Below are 16,498 nucleotides of genomic sequence, written 5' to 3'. Positions count from 1 at the left end.
CAGATGCCAGCACTTTCCACTGCATTCTGTAAGACTATTTCAGAAGATGATGGTGTCTAATGGTCTCTGGAGATACTAATTCAGGTGTAAGACCTTTTCTGAACACGGAGATATACAAAACAGATTCCTTTTCCCACTCTTTGTCAGATTTAGGCTGTAGAAAATTGGTTGAAAGAGCCTTTCTCTGAAGTGAAGGCTTGGGACTCAATGAATGGGCAACTTGGGGGAAACCCAGACTTCCAAAGGCAAAAGCTGCCCTAGTCTGACTCCTAGTCCTGATCCTGCTGCTCAAGCTGTGCTGTTCATTGGTTGCTGGGATGTCCCTGAGGGCTTTTGAGTGATGACGCAGTTTAACATTGTCAGGATCTGCCCCTTTCTTGGTCACGTACAAAGGCTGCCTCTGTGTCTCGTCATTCATCTTCCCATGGCGTAGTGTCACAGCCAGGGTTACGGTTGTTAGGCCAAAGCATAATGTGGCACATGCTGGACATTGTGCCTGAATGGAATGTTCACAGGTGGCCTCTCAATGACTGATCCTTGCTGAGCTGGAAGGGTTTGCCAGTGCCCATGGATCCTTCTAGTGGTGCACCCGTACCCAAGCTGTTCCTCTTTTCCCAGCTCTGCCCAAGCCTCACCCAGGAGTAAGCACAAGTACAAGCCACTACTCTTTGTGTCTCACCACAGCCCGTTATGCTTTGTCCTGTCTCACAACTAATACAGCCCCATGTTAGGGGGTCTGTCTTATTCCCCTTAGACCACAGCACTGATGGGACTTACAGACACCTTGCCCCATGCTCTTGCTCAGCAGTGGGCTGTTACTGCAACGTGTGAAGTTCAGGGCTGCTGCACACATGTGAGGCAGGGAGCTCTGGAAGGCATCTGATATGTACTTGTTACCCTTCGTGCTGCCCAGAACTCACTGCCTGAATATGCTCTGCATCCTAGTTGTCCAGGCAGGAAAGAATTGCTCCTCATAGTGAGCATTAGAGATTCAAGGATGCCCTAAATTTTTAAAAGCTCAGAGATTTAGCCATGTAATTCTCATTACAGATAATGGAAGTTAAGCAGCTAATAATGGGACACTGACAGTGGAAGTCCGTGTCCCTGTGCTGTGCCTCACAGTGACTGAGCAGCATGTAGGTATCCTGCTATTATTTCTCAGTTTGTGTGAGGGGGAAAAAACAGGATAAAAGATTCATGCCAATGCTAACATGTTTACACACCATGTGGAATTTTCTTAATTGGAACAGCCATTGAGCTCTGAGAGATGTTAGACACATGACACAACTTCCATTTACTTCCCTGTCCTTTTTTTTTTGTTCTGTTTATATATGGTCAAATTTTCACTCTAAAAAAGTATGAAAGGAAGTTCTTAATGTAATGAATTCCTTTGGTTTTTGCAGTCCTATAAATTCAGTGAAGCTCTTTGGAAAATGAATCTTAAGATGCTAAAAATTATTCCCAGGATTTTAAAAAAAATTCTAAATTAGTTTTTGTGGTTTGGATCAACCCTCCCAACTGTTATACAGGGAATACAATCTGGATGTTCCCCAAGCAGACTTCACATATACTGTTCAACAAAGAGGGCTTCAGATGTGCATAATTTTGTGATTATGGCATAGGATGGTCATGAGCATTCTCCACCCTCCTGTTCATTCTTAGCACTGACTTCATCTGCAGTGGGTTGTCAGTCCTCTAGCACTAGAAATTAATTAATTTATTTACCAGTGAGACAGATGGATGAAGTGAACCTGAGATTTCAATTCAGTTTGCTAAACAACAACAGCATTACATAAAATGTCAAATTGCAGCCCAATTCCTCATTACTTTGATGTGGATATATTCAGCTGGGACTGAAGATTAGCTGAAAATCTTTCATTGTTCTGTGAAAAAATGCAAATAAAAGACAGGTCTCTAAATTCCCCTTCCAAATACCCAGGTAAGAAGAGAGTCACAAGAGCTGCCAGCAGCAAACATGAAAATGCGGGAGAAGGGAACCACACAATTTTCCACTCCATCATAGAGCAAATGATGCTTTGCTGGGTGGGGTGTCAAGAATCCCAGTGTGTTGGTATGGAATAGATATATGCACTCAGTGTGTTGGTATGGAATAGATATATGTACTCAGAAGTGAAGCCCTCCTGAATTTTGCATTGATTTCGAAGTGCTTATCTGCAGGTGTTTCTTTTCTAATCTAATCTAATCTAATCTAATCTAATCTAAACAATTCCAGATATTAATAAGATACCTATTACCACCACAGAGTGCATGCAGCTGTAATTATGATTCTATCATTCTCTTTCATATCTGTAATGTGAAAGATTCCAAGGCAATTTGTAGGAATATACATTTTTTTGGTATATTCATGAGCTGCATGAGCTTCCCTGTTGTGTATCAAAACACTAGTACTCAGTGCTTTACTGAGAGTGCAATAGTAGTGAAGTGTCATCACCAAGATATGTAGAAGCAAATGCTACTCAAATTTTCAAAAGAGCCCAAGGAATCTACACAAACTACATTGAAATTGTGAAAGGGCTGATTTTTATTACATTCACAGAAAGTTTTCCTCTCTGTCATCTCTTTTCTTGTACCTTCTTGCCCAGAGAGTTGAATGTCCAATTCAGAAACTCTCAAACAGGTACATCTTACTGTCAGAGGTACAGTACATTGTAATCTTTGACAGAAACCAGTGATTTCTAACCTATTCTCTGTGTTAATCTAATTTACCTATTATAAAAAAGATTATGTAGCTGTGCCAGATTTGGCTTTTTGTCTTTTTCTAGCATTCATAGTAGTAATGAATTCCTTTTGTGTTATTTAATCTTGTATTGAATGTAATGAGTGTTGGAGGCACAACATCAATAAAATAGTTGAGAATAAAGCTCTAAATTCCTAGTTGATTCAAAAAACCAAAAGGGCCATTTTTTTTCTCGAGACAGGAAGTCCAAATCTTCAGTCCAAACTCTCATCTATAATTCCTGCCTGAACAGCATTTTGTGGGCAGGAAGCCTGCACTACTTACAATTAATGCTTCCACCAAAGTGTAAATCCAGGTAGCATGCAACAACATCTCAGTGACTATTTTCAGCAAGTGAAAAGCAGCATCAAAGAATCTGTATAAGTGATTATTTCTGATTTCTGGGAGCAGCTTCACCTTCATTGTTTTTTCACTACCACACATTCTTGAAAGCAGCAGAAGATGGTATAGTCCACATAAAAACAACAGACATTCTTTTTTGCCATTGCAATTGTTGACTAGAATCACACCTGGTAGAAATTTGCTGGAGTTTTGCACTTACTGAGGGTATAACCATGCATGAGAAAAGCAGGAACAAATCTTACAGACTGATCATACCATGAGAAAGATCCACTTGCTGAGGCATTTCTCTGCAGCTGAGATCCACCAGATAAACCCAGTCAGTCCTGTCTCCCAAGGCATGACAGAAGGAGTCAAGGCAGGCTGAATGAGGCTCCAATTGCAATTCAAATATACTTTTATAAACCGTGATTAGTGCTGCTAATCTCGCCTTGGTAAGCCAAAGACAATAACAGCGAGGTTACCGAACACCTCGGGTATTATGTAATTCTTTTGCTTAGAAACTTGCTGGTGTGAGAGTGCTTTTGAAACCCATTAGTAAAACTGAACTTGCCAAATGAGCCTTCTCTAGGGAGAACAAAGTCAAATATGTGCCAGCATGGAGCCAGAGCCTGCCAGGGGCTGAGCACTCGCAAATCCCATTGCGACCAGCGACAGCCGAGGATGCAAAGTCCTCCGTGTAACTGAGCTCAGTTGTAAAATTAACTAATAGCTGTGGAGCTGTCTTTGCCACTGGTGACAATATTGTGTGCTTACTCACAACAGACCCAAATGCATTGACTAACACTAAACTGTGACTCCAGCCTGCTTGGTTCTGGCTGCAGGCTTAGGAAAAGCCCCGCTGTCCTCTGCCTTGCAGCATCTGACTGACTGAGAGGGCACTCACCAGCACTGAGTTAGACCAGACTGGGGGACCACTCATCTCTCTTGTTTAGTTCATAAAGCCAGTCTTGAACTTTTCTTCACCAGAAGATGGTGATCCTTTTACATGAACAAAACTGTAGAGAGAGGGGGTAGAAATAGCCGAGGTGTGTCAAAAAGTCACAATGAATTTTCAACAGAGGATGGGAACAGTGGAAACGTCCAAGAGGACACTGGTGAAATTAGAAATGGCTCTTTGTGAATAACTATCTACAGAAAAAAGTTTAAAATGAGGAAAGGGGGGATTTCATTTCATCATTAAAAGCATCAGTATAAAACACATGGAGTAAAACAAACAGTGAAGACACTGTTGCTTGTGGGCTGGCTTTTTAAGTATTAATGGAACGTCACAGAACAAGAGTTTCTTTTATTCTTTTTTTATCCCAGCTCCCTGCTTTCAAGGTTCTTGTGTGAACATGCAGCAGTTTGCAAGGCTGTGAAATTATCAGACCTGGACCAGTGCCAGTACAAACCAATTTATTGGGGTCCAGCAATTAACTAAAACCTAGAAAGCTTGATTAATTGTGGCACTGCTCAGCAGGGAACATTGAGGGGAAAAAAAATCAGACTTAACTCCATGCAGTGTCTCTGTTCCATATACCAATTTACACTATATGTAAAGAAAAGTTTCTTCTCTGTAAATACCCTTAGTATATTCTTTAGCACCATGTACAAAGAATAATTACAATGCCATGTGACAAAATGCTAGTTAGTGGCTCTCTGGATAATCATTTCATAGTACCTCTTATCCTATTACAATTTTTTTGCTGCTGAATTAATATCTCATTGTAACTCCAACAATGGGATATATTATTTTAAAACATTGTTTTGTTAAGCTTCTCTCTAGAGGGACATATTGAGAATCCAGCACTGCTCTGCTTCTTTATATTTCCTCAAACATTTATGTGTACAAAAAAGATGAGGATTTGGTAGTTGTTCAGAATTATTTAGGATAGAAAAGCAGCAAACAAAAAAGTTGAGCTGAGAACCAATTTACCAGGGCAGAGTATGTTGACTGAAATGAAATCCTGTAGTCTGAGGAGACAGACATTATGAGAAGCAATTACAAAGTGTAATTTAGGTGTTAGCTGATTTTATTATGATAGTGTTAACAAACAGTGTCCACACAGGTTGTTTTATTGTAGGGCTTATCATAAAACTCTATGCATAAACCAGAATTTAAAAATCTCATTCCCAGATGCCTTAGTGGCACATGAATCACCTTTAGTATAGATTACTGGGAATAAAGCAAATATTTCAGCTCAGTGTAATGCACAATGTATTGCAATGGGTAGTACAAAACACTGGATCTAGTGATTCATCTTAGTTCCTCTTACATCAAAATGATTCAGTGGTTAGTAATGGAAAAAAAGCTGTCTGAAGATAAAAAGTAGTGGTAAAAGAATTGTCACCCCTGCCCAGTGACAAGGAAAAGAAAGATACATGCAAATGTTTTTACCTTTTCAATATCATTTTGTATCCTAATCTGCATCCAACCGCGACACTGTCACATTCTCAGATTTAAAGAGTGCAGTCCACAGACAGGGCTAAATCACATTAGGCAGCAGTGATAATAGAGCCCGGGCATGCAGAACATCCAGGCAGGCATCTAGCTGGGGCTGTGGGGTGATTTGGGACATTCAATGAGGTAGGAAGGGCTGTCTCCTCCAATTTCACTGTATTTATTGGGGATTTAATATATTTTTTTAAAGATATTTGCAGTGGAAATCAGTTTGTTGGAGGTCATCTAATTGAATCTACAGCCCTGGCAACCCTTCACAAAGGCTGCCAGGAATGACCGAGTTGCTAATGTTTAACTGTGAATACCCAGCAGGGGTCCTCCACAGGCCTGAATACAGTCAATTATGTTATTTTTCTAAATATTAGTGACTCAGCTGTCTCCGCTTGTGAAGAGTTGCCAGGGTCACAGATACAATCAGACAGATCCTCCCCCCGCTTCACTTCTAAGAGATGGGGAGAATCTTTTAAATATCGCACTGAACAATCCCGAAGAAGAGAGAATGGCTCTCTGAGGCTGTGCTGCTTCTCCGGGGTGGTTGCATATGGTCTCGTGTGTTTGTGGGGTTCCAGGGGGCCAGGCAGGGCAGTGTGTAAGTGCCTGGGGGCAGCACTGCCAGGCGTGAGCAGCCTCACAGGTCTGCAAAATAAATACGGATTTCACAGGTTAGCTCAATAGGCACTAGGACTGAGATGTGGCAAAAGACAGAGGTGCCAACAGCTTGTCTCACCCTTTTAATACTTTTTTGTTCCTTCTGTCTTCTACACTCTCCCCCACTTCTGATTGTGCTCTAAATACCTCTCTGGAAGGAATGTCTCTATGCACCGTAACAATTCAGTTTTCCATTTTCCTCATCATTGAGAAACATGGAGTGGTGGTTGGGGAGAGTATCCATGGTCCCCAGTGCTCTTCACTGGGACTTACAGATGCCCCAGCAGCCCCACTCCTCTGCCCTCTAGACAGAACTCTGCAAATATTTTAGGTTTTTGTTTGCAACTTCCTTAGTTTTTGCCAAAAAGGCCCTTTTCCAAAGCCCAGCCTCCTCCAGAAACAGCATCCCTATCCCTGTGGTCCACAGCCCGGATCTTCTTATCTGATCAACAGTTTTTGGCAGAAGGGAAAAATCTTTCTAGAGCATTTGAGTGCCAGTGCATCATTTTGGCCCAAGTTTGAGGTAGTGCTTTGGAGTTGGCAAAGTTTCCTAATTTACTGCTGTTAAATTTTATCCAACTTTAGGAATATTATGTGGATGTGGCCAATCTCCAGCTATTCTGAATCCATTGCAAATACTTTGCCAGCATGTGTCCAAGTATAATCCAATTTTGATGTTTTTAATGCTGATACAATTTCCCTATAAGTACCTATAAGGCATGGCATCTGAACTGCAGTGAGCAGGAGTTCAGCTGTTTGGAGCCCAGGTCCCAGCAGATGAGACCTTTATTCCTTTGGGTCCCTGTCTGTCCTAGAGGTGGAAAGCCCAGACTGGGTCTCTGGTCCCTGCTGATGTTGCATCTCTGACCTGTTGAACATAAAACAGTATTCCATGAGTGAGTGAGGCTCTAGACATTTCCTCGGAATGAGCAGAGCATATGGAGTCATGAGGTGTCTTTTGCTGTTTGACATCAGTACACTTCAGATTGGGGTACTGGTGTTCCAGCTGTGTTAGAAATACAGTAGCTGAATAAAACTGCAGTGAAAGCAGAACTGAAGTTTCAAATGTTTCAGTACCGTGGAGAACTTGACTTTGAAGAAATAGATATTATCGAAAGGGTGCCTTTGTAGCTTGTTCTTGCTATAAAAACAGGGAGGAAACCAAGCCACCTTCTGTTAAAGCTGGAGTTTCCCCTGGCTGGAGCTCCCCTACAGAGAAGGAAAATAACCCAGCAAGGGAGAGGAGGCTCGCTGTGTTTAGACAGCCTGTCCTGATCTTCATGTGCCTCTCAGGAGGAGGAGTTCCCTAGGAAGGTTTTGATGTCTGGCTAATTACCAAGGCCAATGTCTCCCTCCTTTAGGAGGATATGGTTCGGGGCAGTAGCTGTGGCACTCTAATCAAAGAGGAGATGGTTTCCTCAGTGTTTTCATTTTTAATTTGTTACCTTCTCCCCAGATTGTTGTCATGATGGGTAAATACATAGTGTTAAACGCTGTCCTTAGGCAGTAATGAGGACTCCATTGTGGGAAACAGGAATCTGGATGTTACTAATGTTGCAGAGTTATGTGTGACCTATCTTGGTTGCAGAAACGATCAGGTCAACAGCATCCTATCTTGTGGTCCAGCTCATCCAAGTATGCATCAGTGATGTAAATTGTGATATCCATTGCTATAAGCAGCTGGCAAACAAAAAAGAGAAATGAAAATATTTCTAACCTCTGTTTCACCAAATACACTTTTTTTTGTTCCTATTGACACTGGCATCCATAACTATTAACAAGACTTCCTGTTGGCAGAATCATATGGAAAGCAAAAGTGATGTATTGGTCAGTGTGTTCATCTTGCTTCAGGAGGAGAATTGATGAGGTGATTCTATCACTGAAGAGCCCCACCCTATTCTGTGCATTCAGAATTACAAGTATTATACCACTGATTGATCATGAGACATTTTACAGGCAAAATTCATGGCTAGTGTAAGCAGGCAGGAAAGTGTCAGTTCAATTTACTTGAACTCATTAACGTCAGCAATTAGTTGTTTTTTTGGTTCTTCTGTACCACATTGTTTGACTAACTGACAGAACTAGTTTAAGGAATGTTTAACAATATTTGATTTAAACACAAGAAAATTAATAAGTTGAGGGGGAATGTTTTTAAATGGACAGAGGGCAGGTTTGTATTAGATATCAGGAAAAAATTCTTCATTGTGAGGATAGTGAGGCACTGGCATGGGTTGCCCAGAGAAGCTGTGGCTGCCTCATCTCTGGAAATGTTCAAGGCCCCGTTGGATATGGCTCTGAGCAACCTGGGCTAGTGGAAGGTGTCCCTGCCCGTGGCAGGGGAGTTGGTATGAGTTGGTCTTTAAGGTCCCTTCCAACCCAAACCATTCTGTGATCCTACAAAAACTGCCATCTGGCAGTACAGTGAGAGCAAAATTAATGCTGCATCCTTAACAACCCTTTCCATTTGAATCCAGAGACATTATGAAGCAAGAGCAGGGAGCAGGACTTCAGCAGCTCTGTGTTCTGTGTTGCACTGCCCAAATGTAGGTGCCCCATGTGATGACAGGAGGCTCTGCTGACCGGGGGGTACCACAGCTTAGCTCATCTGATGATTTCATGGCTGGCACTGTTATTATACTGCACTGTCATATCTGAAGAAACTTTAAAACCTGTGGACATTTCAGGTTATCTTTTTTAGAAACTGAGACACAGAAATGGTTTTTGTGGAGGTGCCCATCAGCTCAGAGCAGAATTACCACAGACCTCACCTCCTGAGTTTCATCTTAGTGTGCTACCAAGTGATATTACTATTAAAAAACATGCTCTTTCATGTATTTATGCATTCCTTCGGGTATTTCAGGTCTTATCAGGATCCAAATTTCCATTTTCCTCATTTAAGAAATAGGAGAACCACATATGAGGTGACAGCCTTATTTATTCTTCCACCATGACCCTTTAAAAGAGAAAGAAGAAGAAGCCGATACAGAAAAAAACCCCAAAACACTCAAACAAAAGCCTCCAAACTGGGTAGAATTTTTTAAAAAAGCCAATCCTGGGCTTGCTTTTCCTTTTACAGGCCACTTTCCAAACTAACACAAGGATCACTGTATTACAAGACATGGATTAACAAAGAAAGGTTCTCTAAAGGAGACCTATTGGAGTTATCTTTAATATTAAAAGCAGAGTGTTTGTTTTCTTTAATATGGAGGGCAGCACCAATAAAAACACCAGTGAAAGAGGCCAGTATTGCTAGATCACGTCTGCTTTTATCTCACAGTGGAGTTATAGTAGAACGATTTTTGCTTGGAGACTTGAAAGCTGGACTGCATCCTTTCATGCTGAAATCATATCTCCTGCGAGGATTATTGGAGGATATAATGTTTCCTTCAGCTTCTTATTTTCTCCACTCCTGAACTTGGACTCCTGACCTCAACTTTTCTCTGGTTATGACCAAGTATTGGCCTTCAATTGAATAGCTGAGCTTTTTACAATCAGATCAGCTCCCGCTCTTGTAATTTCAGACTCATTTTGTGACATTGATATTGTAGATCTTAATTAAAAGCCAAACATTTTATATCTTGGGTAATGACCATACAGGAACTGCCAGGTTTTTCTCCCATGTGCATAACCATCCAAAGCATTCAATATGTGTGACTGGAGTCAGGGGAGTTGTGCACGGTTTGCACGGGGCCCCCTTTTGCTCTTTGTGTCCCTCCTGCAGCCCAGCTCTGCACCTGTGCTGGGCTCTGGGCAGTCACAGAGACTGGTCCATGAATGGCAGGTAATTCAGGGTTCATGGTAGCTGAGTCTGGAGCCTCTCATTAGCTGAACAGCTAATCAGGCAGAAATCTGTGGGGCTCTGCAGTTAATTACAGGGCAGGGTTAGATGGTGGGTACTAAAAATATCCATTTCTTGGCTATGCCACTGTCCCCTGCTAGCACCAGTTGGGGCTAATTGCACTGGATTATCTGCACAGATAAGGTTAGATGTACTATTCAGCAGAGTACAGAATTTGGGAAGCCTCCTGTTCGTGGGACTCATGATTTTTTTTTAATTGTTCTTTATTAATTGGATATAATGTGCCTTGTGCTTTCTCTCACTGAAGAGAAAAAGAATTGGATTTTGATTGTGCAGCTACACTGTCAGCTTGAGTGTACAGCTATTAATGTTGTAGCCATCAAATTTGAATGTCTTTAAATGTTTGAGGCACCAAAAAGAATGTTGGGATATGGTCTTGAAATCATACTGCTCTGAGCTTGATACAGTAATTTGTTATAACTGTAACAATTTCTTCATGGACATTCCTTAGTTGTGTGAGCATGAAAATAAGGAAAACCAGGTACTTCTGTTATACTGTCATATAAAAACTTGGCCTTTTGTAATAAGCCAGAGCCTTTCCATACATAAATTACTTTCTGGTGAGAGTGAGACTTTCAGAGTATTTTTCAGAAACATAAATTGAGAGAAAGTTACTTAATGGAGTCTTTTAAGTTGGTTAAACTATTTTCCAAAACACAAAATATTCCTGAAGAAATGGGACTGCTAGTGAAGTTCTGCCTCTGAATATAGCAGGCTTTATCTTCACTCTGAGTGAAACCAATGGATGAAGTGTGTCTGGTATAAATAGAAAAGGAATCAGTACCTATCAAAGAGAATCAGGTTGCACATTTGCCAATATTTGAATTGGCAGCACAGATGAGGACAGTTTAAGAGGTTTTCACAGACACAAATTAGGTATTTGGAAAATAATAATATGCAAAAAGGGATGTGTTTTGTGAAGCTGTTTATGCCTTTTGATTGACACCTCATTGTAAACCTTTTACTATAGACTAGCCATCCTCTTAGGCTTAGAAGTCCCTAATACACTTGTTTTGTCAGCGTAACCTCCTAGCAGTAGTGAAAGTACAATAAATGGGCCTGTAATTCACTGTGTCATGAACAACTTACTTATTAAACAAACCTAACATAAAATGTAAAACACTTCAAGCACTAAAAGGAGGCATTACCCATTGCTAATTAAACCTGAACTTGCAGATATGGCATTCCTTTCAGTAGAAATGTAGGAAACACTGTCCCTTAGTGGTGGTGAGGAAGTATTGCTTAGGAAATAGCTGCACAATTACTTGTGCACGTCGTTGTGAATGTCTTTGTTGCTAGCAATAAATAGCAGCCCAGAGAGTGCAAAGCCTTGAGTTATGTCCTAACATTGTACATTTAACTAATGGAGTCTGGAAAAAGAAGGCCAGCAGTACTCAGGGACTGTTTATTTTCAGAACAGGCTGAAAAGTACAGAATTTGATCCCGACATAGTTTGTACCCCAGTGAATGCCTCACTTTTACCCCAGTGCTGCTGAACTCACAGTGTGACACCCTCATACTGTAAGAAAATAACACCTTCAGTTCATACTGCTGAAAAAAACCTGGAGTGTGCTTGAGCAGGTGTGTCACAGGCACAAAAAACATACAATTTTTCCTCTTGGTACGCAGGTTTCCTCACTGCCTTTGGGAGAAGACATTCCTGGGCTTCAGGCACTGCTCTGGAGAGTGCTGGAAAGATGCTTCTTTTCCTCTATGCTGCCATGGTCTGTGGATAGTCTGAGGGTTCAGTCTCCAGGGCTGTGTAGTTAGCCTGCAAGAAACTCACTATTACTATTACTTAAAATTTTTTTACATTTATCTGTTCAGCCTAACAGATGCAATTGCCTTGTGAGGATAGTAAGACTATTTACACTTTTATTTGTGCTGCTCCTTTTAGGTCTTTTTAAAATCATTTGGCAAATACACTATTTTTGCCAGTAGTGTTATTTTTTTTGTCTCAACCCTGTTGCATGATAACTGATTGTCAACAGTATGAATGAAAGGGCATTTGGTGGGAATGCTGCCAGAGTGTGGTGATGTAATGTGCCTTTTTTGTACCTGCTCCGGGAGGATCCCAAGGTCTGACACTTCTCCATTACCCTGGCACGGCACATAGAGACAGTGTAAGCCAAGGACCTGGGAGGCTTGATGACGATTGTCTGGGTTGTATCTGCTTAGACAGTAGGATTTTGGGGGATTTGTCTCTTAAATCCTGGATATACAGGATTCCGTCTGTTGGGATGTATTTGGTGAAGCTGGGCTGCCTCCTGAGAATTTTTCCAGCATAGAGACAGGTCAGTGTGCTTGCAGGAAGAACAGGCTCACAATGTGTAACTATAACAATCATGATTAATTTTCCTCTGCCACTCTCTAAAGACAGAAGGGAAAGAAATGAATCCTTTGAGCAGTGAACTATCTGCTACCTCATCATTGCTTTTAGCCTCATTTCCTGCACTCACAGCTTTCTTCAGTCACAGTGGCATGTTCAGTGTGAAGCTTGCACTCTGAGCTTTGGAATGCCTTCAGCTGAAAACTTGTCCCCAAACCTCCACTGAGACATTTCGGGAGAAGAGCCCAACTTGTCGAAACATTCACTTGGATGCTTTGTCTGGATCTTTCTGTTTCTTCACTCTTCTTCCCTCCTAAGTGCATCCTTACAGAGCTTTAGAGAGGATTTTCCTTAGGAAATGTCTGTGGGGATCTTCTTTGGAAACTCCTGAATTACTAACCATCAATTTACTCTGCTAAATTAACAAGCAGATGTTTGGCTGCAGCACTGGCCAAAGTAAAAGAAGTGGTAGTGAATAAAAGCACCATTTTTCAATAATAATATCAGTAGCATGACATAAAAATTGCCAAGTTTTGGGAAGAAACAGTCTTCATCATTTTTCTCTTGTAATTACTTCAAACCCAGCAGAGTGGTTTTTTACTTCAAGTTTGTGGGTTTTAAGACCATTTATTTCCTTTGGGAATTTATCTGTGTTTTATTAACAGCAGATTGTTTTTTCATATTGTAGCATTTATCAGTTGAAATACGTACTTTTTATAGACACTGACAGTATATCATTAATAAAATACTGATAATAACAGTGAGACATCAGTTGCCAAGTTATAGAAGAAAAACTTAAACAAAACTAGGAAAGTAGAAGAGGATATTACAAAGGTAACCCAGAGATGATCTCCAGAAGTGACCAGCTATGGCCAACTCCCTCTTTTGTTCTATCATATATCATGTCCATAGCCACGGTAGTCTCATATTCCATATGTAACACTCTCCATTTACCATCATACCGAGGCAGGGCTTTGGTTATGGGCTGGGGGACTGATTTTTGGGTACTTTCACTTTAACACTGGTGCCTTTTTAATAAATAGTGTTGGTGGACACGTACTTTGGTAGCTGTGTGGGTATCTCTGTAATTTAACTGGAGAAATTTTTAGGGGCTAACCTGTCAAATCTTCTGTGCTGCCTGTTCCTCATACTTGTGCTCTCAGCTTGCAGTCTGGGCACAGAGGTTTACCCAGAGAAAGATCACAGCAGGACTGGACCATAAATCACACTGAGATGGAGTGTGTGCATATATTGAAGAGGAGAGGGAAGGGAGGAAGCTAAACTTGCCTGAACATTTAATGGGAAATACTTGCAAGGTACTTTACTGAGCTACTACAGCTCTCTGGCTTAATGCACATTTGTTTTCCTACTTCCCAGACAAACCTGCTTTGCTGGGAGGTCTCAGAACACACATCAACATGTGAGATGGTGGTTGATACTCTTCCTGTATGTTTTGTAGGATTCCCTGATGTATGGAAACCTTTAGCTGTTTCCCATACCTATCACCTGGCTGTACCACAAGACGAGCATTTGAAACCAACCAAAGCTGGTGTAAATTCACAGTATATTAATGAGTGCTGCTCCATAGCTGCTACATGACTCCTCAGACACAGAGCGGAGAAGAGGCACCACCCATTGGGATGAAGCAAAACTGCTTCTGTGCCCTGCTCTGCCTGCAAAGCTGTCAGTGGATAGCTCAGGGCAGTCTTTAAAGGAACAACTTTGTATAATTATGAGCAGACAAGCACTGGAAGTGCTATCTAGTAATAAGAGCAAGGCTTATGTGCAGATACCAGCACCTTTCTGGTCGTTCTAATACTTCCTGCTAGACAATAAGCACATCCCTGTGCCTCTCTGTTCCCTGTGGAGAAAGACTGGAGGTGTTGTAAGGCTTCATTTAAGCACCATCTGTGAGATGCTTTGAGATCCATGGGATGGAAGAGGGGTGGTGATGGATGGATGTGTGTACTGACATATGAAAATCAGAAATGTATTTTGGGGTGTGAACAGAAATTTCTAATAGTTTGTGTTAGATTGTTAATGGCAATTTGCTTTAATTTACATCATGGATTTGTTTGCATCAGCTTCATGTACAGCCTTTTTCTTTTCCTGTGCAGTTCAGGAATCTGACAGAAGATGGTTGATTTCCTACATTCATACACATTGGAGACGAATTTAAGAAACTTGAAAGTATCAACAGTGCTTTAGTGGTTTCATGAAACTGTCAATTTTTTTCATTGGTTTTATGAAACTGCTGGATTACAACAGATGGATTGTCTTTATATATATTTAGATGGTTCCCATCTCTGTGGTCCTTGTGTGCCTCCCAAGTATTTTAAAACAGAAAAACGCTTTTTCCTTCTCTGCCTTTCCTTCTAGCTAGCCACTAAGAGGAATAGCTTGATTACTTTATAGGGCTTGGGTTTGTTGGGCTGTGTACTAGTGTTCTCTGCATGTTTTTGTGTGAAGAAATGAAGCTGAGGAGAGAATTTTTGCTTTTGCTTCAGCCTGCATTGAGATCTGGGTTATTTGTATCTCCATGAGGCAAAGTAAGTTCCACAGTACAGAAATCCTGCCTGGGAAAGATGAAACTCCCACACTCTTGTCTTACCCCTTGGTCAATGGTTGCAGTGCTCCAGCAGGAGCTGGCTGTGGAAGATTATGAAGGGCTTTGGATAACAGAAAAGAGGACCAAAGTCTGTACTTAGAAGAAACCAGGGTGAGCAAAGCACCAGGCTGCTCTCTCTTGCTAAGCAGACATCTGCTGTATTTTAACACCAGCTGTGGTTTATTTCAAAGCACAGGGAGTTCCAGTAATTAAGCTGCAAGACACAATTTATGCACCAGTGTGTCCACGTGTGCACTCCTCAGGATGAGGTGCAATCTTCTGACCAGTCCTGCCTGGAAGAGGGCATTTCTGCTGACGTGGCTGTTCAGCCATCCCCTGGCAGTGTGGAGGCTGCAGACATCCTGAGGCTGTGAGACAGATGCAGCAGCTGACTAAGCAACTGTGTTGCTGTTGGGATGGGAAGGAAATGTTTAACACAAAACTGAGCACAGAAATGCATCTGCACAGCCCAGAATGGCAGGTCCAAAATGAGCCACTGGACAAAACAGATGTCAGCATCATTGACCATTGCACTGTTTCTACAAGGAAGAAGGGGCAGCACCAGAATTTTACTGGGGTTAAGTTCCACCACAATGAGCAGTTGACTTCTGGGGTCAACAGAGATCTCAGTAAAGAGTGTCCCAGCCATCTCTTCTGAACATGTGCATCATCTGATGTTACTCCTGTAGCAGAGTTTTGAAGAATCTTTTCCAATCCACCTACCACCAGTATCCGCATGCTCCAAAATAATTATCAGGAGTTTCAGTTGCTGTGTGTTCAGGCCTGCCCAGGCTAGCCTTAATCTTTCTGATCTGGGCAATCTGAGCTTTGTAAACATGGTGGCATGGATCTTACCAAGCTTGCCAGGGGCTGTGAAGACATTTTTAGGTTGATGCCACCGAGTCCTCATTACTAGTGGCATCCCTGTGAGCTGGAATCCAGTTAGCTCAGCTGTGCCTGTTCAGTGCTGACTTCCAGCTTTCCTCCTGCCTAGGGACAGGTTGTGATGTTTTGGTCCATGTGCTCAGCTCTCTTTCACTATCTTTCTCTTCTTGCCTTCTCTGCCACAGGCCATTGGAGCATCCCAGTGTGTTGTGTGACAGGGGAGGTGGATAGGGGAATTCTCTAAGGGAGGGACTGGGTTTCACCACCTCATCTCTACTCCGGTGACTCTTGGCTGGGGGAAGATGTTCTGCAAGTCTGATTCAACATGATGGCACATGCTAAATTAAGAAATTAACATTAACCTTAGTTAACTGTATGTTCATTTGGTGTCTCTCATTCTGCTCCCCAGTGCAGGCACGGGGCCAGCGGCACTGTTCAGCTCTGAGCCCTCGCTGCTCTGACGTTCTCTGGAACACCTTTGTAGGGCTCAAATCCCCACAGTGCCAGAGAGCAGCGCAGTTCTGCAGCAGCACAGGGCAGAAGGCTGGTTTAAAACCAAGCCACTGACGGTGATTCGGGTCTCTGAAGGATGCCCCCGGCGCTGCTCCGGGCTGGGTGCGCGGCTGCTC

Source organism: Manacus vitellinus, unplaced genomic scaffold (assembly GCF_001715985.3).
Source record: "Manacus vitellinus isolate BGI_N305 unplaced genomic scaffold, ASM171598v3 scaffold_19_pilon, whole genome shotgun sequence".
Taxonomy (NCBI): domain Eukaryota; kingdom Metazoa; phylum Chordata; class Aves; order Passeriformes; family Pipridae; genus Manacus; species Manacus vitellinus.
Note: the sequence above shows the minus strand (reverse complement) of the source record.